Source organism: Rhipicephalus sanguineus, chromosome 3, assembly GCF_013339695.2.
Source record: "Rhipicephalus sanguineus isolate Rsan-2018 chromosome 3, BIME_Rsan_1.4, whole genome shotgun sequence".
NCBI classification, from domain to species: Eukaryota; Metazoa; Arthropoda; class Arachnida; order Ixodida; family Ixodidae; genus Rhipicephalus; species Rhipicephalus sanguineus.
This window is the reverse complement of record NC_051178.1, coordinates 21,279,297-21,287,555: the sequence shown is the minus strand read 5'-3', so window position 1 is coordinate 21,287,555 and position 8,259 is coordinate 21,279,297. Positions and strand designations below refer to the sequence as shown.

The following is an 8,259-nucleotide window of genomic DNA, read 5'->3' as shown; positions in this document are numbered from 1 at the left end:
AACTGTAGAATATGATACAGGCAGCATCCCTAATATCACAACTAAGCATGAAGTATCGTCAACTTATACCTGTTAAGGTAAGACAGTAAAAAATTCAGTGCCTATGGAAGACTACCTGAAATGGTTCAGTGGGACGCTCATGAGAAAAGCGGATCATTTGGTGTAACTGTACTTCTCATATCCCCCCCTTAGATCTCTAATACCTGTGTCACACAGGCAGGTTTGAAAGGACATTGAGGCAATGGCCATCGAAACGCTACAACTCTGTCGAACTCAGTGGAGTTGGCGCGCTGCCACACGGCAGTTTTCAACGGCCGTTGAGTGATTCAGGTGTTTCTCACAAAAGTTGTGTGGCGCTGCAAATCTTTATTTTCGTTTTCATGGCATTGTAAGTGAAATAATATAAATCCACTTAAAAGCACATGTTTGTGTGTTGTTTTCGTTTAAACATTTCAATGAATTGTTTATACGTAGTGATAAATGCATGATTAGTTTTGAAGTTGTTGAGCAGCGAAACTGTGCCAACGTGAAAACTGCTTTATTTGGCTGCCATTTTGCGGTTGTGGCGGTTGTGTTAACACGTTTCGGAGTGTGCTGTAACCACGTGCTTGTTCCGCCGTGATAAGTAACAACGAAACAGAATTTCACGATGAAAAGCACAAAAACACTAGCTCGGCAAACCCCCCCATCCCTCGTCATTCTACACACATGCGCGCGTGCACACACACACACACACACACACACACACACACACACACACACACACAGAAGAAGTGCTACAGGACTTGTTACGGAATGATAAGTGAAAAACTTAGAACCAAAATCGCGAGGAAATGAAAAATAAAAAAAGCAGAACACACAAGCGTACAGAGCAAAAAAAAAAGCAGCGACCAATATGGCGGTTGAGACACACGCAATAACGAGCACGGCGAGCCAACACATCAGTGTTGTCGAGAGCATAAGCACTCCGAATGACACAAATACTATATTAAATAACTTATAATGCCCATACGCACTCATATGGTTACTCATGCGCTTGACAATCCCACTCTTATGTCTGTGGAAGAATATCGTTGCCTTCTTGTGCTTTCTGTGTCAAGTCTTATGGTCTGTGCAGAAACCCAGGAGGAAATGGACTTGTATCTTAGCAAGAGGCCTCGGAAAGCTGTGAACTTGTCCGAAGGAAAAGGATAAAAGAGGACAAAGTCAAAGGTATAGTTGCCAAACTCATTCTATTTTCATCATGGACATCTAAGAGAACCAGGGCTAGGGCTGGCCAGGAGGCACAGTGACAAATTGAGTATGCAACTGAAACACGCTTTTGCTGTCGATTAAGGAAGCCACATGGAATTTTAAAATGATGACAGAAGCTTACCTGCTATTGGGAAGCATGTTTGAATCCAAAGGCTTGCCTTCCTAATGTGATATATTACTAAGATGTAACTTTTATGGTGTTTATGCACCACACCAGCAATAAGTGTTTTTTTTTTGTGTGTGTGTGATCACATCTGCAGGCCGCACCATCAAAGTTCTGCGCCTGGAGGCGCATAGTAAACGGGAACTGGAACTTGTGGGTGTTATTGAAGGAAGCAAGGATTCAGCGAGTTTTGTCGTGAGCTGCAACGACATGTCAACTGCAATTGAAACACTTCAGCTAGAGAATGAGAATTTAAAGGGGCAGCTGCAGCTGCAAGAGGCAAAGCTAAAAAAGGCCGAAGATCTCCAACAAGCAATTCAGCTGAATGTGAAACTTCAAGAGGCTCTTGCCTCAAAAGTTTTTGCTACTGGTGAGTGTCCTCCACATGTCTAAGGTATAATCAGTATGTTGTGCACGGTAGACACAGCCAGTTTGCACATTTGTCTCAAGGTCGCTTGACATGTCATCATGACTATGAATGTAAATGTCCCTGCATGTGCATTATGAGGCGTTGTAAGCTGCCAGGAAAAAAATATGAACTGATGCTGATGAGTACTAGCAGGCATACAGCAGCAGCATTCTCCCCCCCCCTCTCTTGAGATAATCGGATACTTAACTATTTCACTAATGCTGTGGTGAACAGTGCATGCCCATGGACTTTCAGAGGCCTTATGTTGCATTATTTCAAGATGAGAGCCCTTAAACTACTGATTGCCCGGTTGGGAGGCCCTCTGCATCATTAAAAACTGACCTGTTTGTGGCAGCACTAATAGAGCCCAGCAGCATCGGATTAAAGGCGCAGGCTGCTATTTCACCACTACAGCAACTGCTTATTGTAGTGTAGCCCATTTTATAAGTCTGCAGTCTTATCAATCAGCTGACCTAGCAAGAAGATTAATTAAACAGGAAGATAAGCAAAAAATTAATCTGAAAGGACTGTTCTGCTGTGGAATTCATAAAGTAACAGAAATGTGGCCCAAAGGTTAGTTGAGAAAAGTGATTGATTCTTCAAAGTGGTGAATAGAAAATATAATGAATGCTGGTACGTTGTCTTGGGCATTCTTGTTGACAAATGTACAAGTTATCTCTACACAGTGTCATACTTGACAGTACTGTAATTATTGTTTCAGAGAGCAGGATTATTTATGCCAGAAACTTGGACGTGGTGGTGGGGGCTGAGGCTCCTGTATCTTCCCACTCGTTATCAAGTGTAGGAGCAAAAGGTAAGCTAAATATGTTGTTTACTTTAGTGTTCTCAGTGTTAGTGGTTGGTTCGTGTCTCTGAGACGCTGTCTCTTCGCGTGCGCCTTCGTCGCTCCCATAATTTTGCTCGAGTGGCTTGTGTACGAAGCGTGAGCGACATGCACTGGGGCGTCCGCCGCTGCCACCAAGGAAATTTCCATACAAAAAAGAATGTAATGGTGCCCTTGGAGCATTACTGTATCGTTACAATATTACTTTGAAAAAAAAAAGCGGAATAGCAGTGAAGTTGGAACCAACGACTTCGTTCTTTCGGAGCATGACACGTTAGCCTGTTGCACCACTAGAACAGATCGGATCAGGTGATCTAACACACTACAGCTGTATTGTTGCCACACTGGATCTAACTCTGTTATTCTTACATCTAGATGTAACTGCAGACTCAACCACACCAAATCTGTTCACCCGCCCTATGCTCGGACCGTAGCGCATTCGTCCTCGTTTTTCGTGCGCACGTCAAAGGACTGGAACGCTCTCCCCGCCAGCACCGTGCACCACTCCAGTTCGATACTCTTCAAAGAAGACATTGTAAAACTTGTGCTATGTTAATCTACTGCCCACCCCTCATGTAAAACCCCTAAATAGGGGCCTTTGAGGTATTGGAAATAAATAAACTGTAATGGCTCCTATCATTATGTCTAGATGTAACGCTAGACACTCCGTTAAGAAAAAACGCGAACCTATCGGTGCGCTGTTTTTATCACACCCATGCTACAATCACATGAAAATACATGCAGAATGGCAAAGAATGTAGATGCCGCATGTTCGCGTTTCTTTCCATCCCCACTGTACGTATTCCGCAGGCAGTCTAGGCCAGGCGGCCGATTCGATACTTGCATTGGAGTTTGATAGTACAGTATTCACGATTTATTGTCTATTTCAGGCTATTGCAACCACGTCATTCTCATGCCTCAGTATGCACTGTTGGTGCACTCTGCAAATGGGAAAGAAATCACGATTATCTTTTTTTTTATTTCCCTTTATTCATAAAGAAAAAAAAACTCACATGGCCCCTAATGCATTCACCTAAGACGACTGAAAAGCGAAAGCCATTATCTTCTTTTTCTTCCCAGTCAATGTATTGAACATCTCCTGCCTCCCTCCGAGATATTTATGCCCCTAACGTGGTTTTCTTACTGCCTCAAGGATCGAAGGCACTGCAAGCTTTCTGCATCTCAGCTGGTTATGCACTACCTCCATGATTGGCCCATTTTGACCAAGCGAAAATGTATTATGATGATGTCATGCTATGTGACATCACAATGATGTCACAATTTTGTGATTGGTGACATAATCACATAATGATGGTTTATGGCATCACTCGGGTTGATGCCACCAACGCGGGACGTCACTGGATGCTGGTGACGCTCAATTTTCGCATTTGGTGAGGCATCTATGTTCGGCTGTCGATCCATGAAATACCAGCTGCCGCTGGTGTTTGGAAGAGGTGGCTTGCAGTAATTGGGTGGGTTAGTACGTCTCGCATTAAACCTTCAAAGTACACTAGAATATGTAGCCTTCATTTACGACTAGAAGATTTTATAGAATATAAGAAGCGGCGGCTCAGGAAAGATTCAGTAGCCTCAGTTTTAGCAGACTACCCTTCACGCTTGCAGCCCAAGGTAACAACTGAACCAAGCATGACAAGTCTCACTAAAAGTGACCGTGCTGTGTCCGCACTGTCAAGGAATGCACGTACCAGTAGCAACGCTGCCTCGCGATCGCCGCCATGGGCAACGCTGACATTACATCAAAAGCTGAACAATCGGAGCCCGTGGACACCACGTGCACTATCGCCAAAACAACCGACAATCGTGATGTACAGTATCACAATGAATGCATACACAAGCCTGAGCAGGCTGCCACCACGCGAGAAAAGCGTCTAGGTTGACAGCTATTGTAATGGCCTCTACTTTGGTCAATACTGTTGACATGTGAGCTAAAATACTGTTAACATAGTGCTATAAACACTTTCGTGACCGCGGAAAAATCGGTTGTTTTTGGCTAGTCCAGGAAATATTTTTTTCCTGCCACAGAATATAATTGATGCTAACGTGTAGGGTATCAAATGATAGAGGAAGAATTGGTCTTTCCAACAGTATTAATTCCAAACAACGGATTTATTTCGAATTCAAGAAAAAAATATCAAACAAAGAAAAATGCATCAAAAAGAAAGATTCATAAAAACATCAATGCTACTCCGCAATGGTTAAACATTTTAAAAAATCGAAATATACGTTTTGAACGCAAAGCCCTCGTACAATAATAGTGGGAATATAAGCTCCGTAAGTGCAAAGATTATTTATATAAATACAAGAATATAGGCACTAGTGCCCATCATGCCACCGCGCGATGCAGGTTCTAGACGCGGTGAAACAAAGGCTGGCTGCGCATGTTCCGGAGAAAAAAAAATTTTTTTCTGTTCAACTTTCCTAGCATAGTTTGCAGTTCTGGTATTTTTCAATTTTCCTGTGTATTTGTTGAAATGAACAGTGTAGCCTGTTCCAAATCTGCAAAAATCCATAACTGTACCCTCATTTCACCTCTTTCTCGCTCATATACTGCCGAATACCATACCGACCTTCACATTTCACAATTTTCTCATCCACTGAAAGGTTCCAATGGGGTTAAAAGATAGCGTAGAAAAATCGTTCATGTGTTGGCATAGAGAAGACACGGGGTGAAGATTCTCGTGGGATGCAACGGTCGTCTTCTTCAGATCAGAGACACTCAAGAAGCCTTGAACCTTTTCCATGGCATCACTGACGGTGGACGAAGGCCTGGAAATATGTGTCGTCGACACCAACACCAATGCAAGCGCGGGACTTCAACGATTACCATGTACACATGGAGTGAGACGAACTTGCTCATCTTCTCTTCAGTAACCTCCCTCCATGGATCCGTCCCTCTCACTGTATGTTGGCTCAAAGTGCGCTCCGCGCCGTCTTCGCGAAGAGAACTGCGCTCTTTCTGCAGCCGGCGCCAAATGCTCCCGCCCGAACGAAGATAAGAGCTGTTATTTTTAGAACACACCGGATACGTTTACATCGACGCGCGGCAGCGATAAAACGACCCGAGGAGAAGACGAAACTTACCGGCGGATAGCTGCTGATGTTCCGGAAAGGTTTGACGCACTTTCGCCGTCCGTACTGAAGCCTGGCGAATGGAAGTCGTCTTCTGTGTCTGTGGTGCTACCATCATCCAGAGATTCCCGCTCATATTAATCGGAATCCGTCGAAACTCGCCGTTCCTGTGGAGCGCTCGCGAGCGGCGTCGACGTGAAGTCCGAAACAACGAGCGCTCACCTACACGACTGCGAACGAGCTTTAAAAATCTTCCCGTGGTGGAAAAAACAAACTCGCAAACAAAAGTGATAAAAAACATGTTATTTTATGCTTTGTATTGCGCTAGCTGTCCAGAACCGCTCAGAGAGGGCCAAAACTTGATCTTGAAGTCATCGATAACATACTATCGATGGGAATAGGCGCGGTGACGAAAGTGTTAACATGTGAGTGAATTGCAGGTACATTGACAGCGAAGAAAAGTGACAGTTGAAAATTTGTGCTCGTCCGTGTCTTATGAATTCTTGTATAGTCAGCATGCAACCAATTTTCATTGCTCGTGCTTGACGAATTTGAAAAATTTTTGCGGCAATCTGTAGCTGATGCAATGAACTCTACTTGTAAGGTCATTCAGTGATTGCATGGAAAAGTGTTATTGGGCTTGTTTATTACAGTTCAGCAAAGACTTGCATTGGCCCGCATTATTTGATGTCATGATGCTAATCATGCAAACGTTTCTAAGAAATGAAGAGTTGACGGTTCCTTGGCAAATCGTTTCTGTGTACACTATATGGAGAAAAATGTGAAATCGTCATTCATTCACCCATATACCGTATTTACTCGCGTAATGATCGCACCCCTAAATTTTGTCGTCTAAATTCGATTTTTCTTTTTCCCCGCGTAATGATCGCACCCCGAACTTGCCACATTGATATGTCGTGTGCCAAGTCTAGCCGATGATCATCGCGTTTATCATCTGTCGAATGTTGCGTTAATAACTCTTCCAAACTCGCCAAGTGAACTGCACGCACCAAACATATTCGTAATTTTTGCCCACCGTTGGCGGAAACGTGCCATTTAGGATTGCAGTAAAGGCAAATGCCGCAGTTTTCACTGAATGCCCGCGATGTGTTTTATGTCTGTGGCAGCTGAACGCGCCCATCTTTGTTTCTGTGATCTGAAAGCAGGCATCACTACGCTAATGCCGTAAATTTACTGATTTAAATGAAAGCATTCCTTATTTAGACAGAAGAGACTGTTTTGACGCGCGTGACGTACTCACAACCACCGTGACTGACAAAAAGAAGAAAAAAAAAAAACCCGCATTTCCCCGAAGGGGAGTATGAGGAAGTGCGAAGCACGGGGTGATGCTATGAGGGGGGAGCGCGCGACTAAACTGCAGAGCCGAGCGAAGGAGACGGCAGCGAGAGAGCACGCGCCAGCCGACCCGCGGAGGTCTGGCCGTTTTTAAGTGCAAAGCACTTTTACTGATGATGATGATCTGTCTTCCGAACTCGTTCCAAAGAACCCGCAACGCGTTCAACTTGTTGGCGGCGTTGCGCACGCCCGAGATGGGGCTCAGGTTGTTGTCGAACCACAGTCGATCGCACACCGCGCAGCTATATCCGAAGCTGCGGTCCAGGAAGTCTCGCTTGAAGCGCGCGTCCGGCCGATCGAATTCGAGGGCCCGCGCTCGCTCACGCATCGCGCGTCCCCGCGCCAGATCGGCTTCGGGGTGCTCGGCTCGCTTCGCACGCTTTCGTTCGGCGTCTCGCCGCCGGCCTTCATCACCACAGGCAATACGAAGGGCGCGCGCAGCCACCGAGCGGAGGGCGGAGCGCGCGCAGTCACGTGGGGCGTGACGTCGCTGCGCCGTTGCTACAGACGCTCCTCTCCGCTCCTCGCGCCGTTGCTATGGGACGGCGGATTCAGGGTCGCTTATAAAGTGCATTCGCACTTAAAAAATGCGGTCGCTTCGCTCTGTGGGCCGCCATGTTTGTTTTGCTATCCCGCACTGTTACAGCGGCGGCCGCCTGTTGGTCGACCTGTTGTCATCCCGCAGCAACAAGCTGCCGACGCATTCCCATAATTCCTGAAAAAGCCGTGTCACCGCCATCCCAGCCGCCCGTCACGGCGTCACCTGACACCACGTTTTTTTGGCTGTGCTTTGTGATCGTCTGTTGAAGCGCCGTTTCACCATGGGGCGGTATGCGAGCTTTACTGCCGCGTTCAAGCTGAAGGCGCTTGATTACGCGCTAGAGAACGGAAACCACGCTGCCGGCAGACATTTCGGCGTCGACGAAATCCGGATCCGATATTGGAAAAAACAGCGCGAGAAGCTCATGGCTACGAACAGCACGCACCGGGCTTTCCGCGGACCCAAAACGGGCAAGTTCCCTGACATCGAAAAGGCAGTCCTCGAATACGTGAGGGACATGCGCAAAGACGATTGTGCCGTGTCGTTAGACATGGTACGGACGCAGGCGCGCACAGTTTCCCGGAGGCTGGGAATAGCCACAG

The 8,259-nt window shown here is 46.1% G+C and overlaps 1 long non-coding RNA gene across 1 annotated transcript in view; it reads left to right on the top strand.

Annotated features, from left to right (window-relative positions):
- Positions 1 to 1,684: 1,684 nt before the first annotated feature.
- Positions 1,685 to 8,259, top strand: part of LOC125757575 (uncharacterized) — a 34,682-nt gene continuing 28,107 nt past the window's right edge. The window contains exons 1-2 of the long non-coding RNA XR_007415321.1: positions 1,685 to 1,787; positions 2,548 to 2,640. This is a non-coding gene — a long non-coding RNA (uncharacterized LOC125757575). The remainder of the gene's footprint in view (positions 1,788 to 2,547; positions 2,641 to 8,259) is intronic.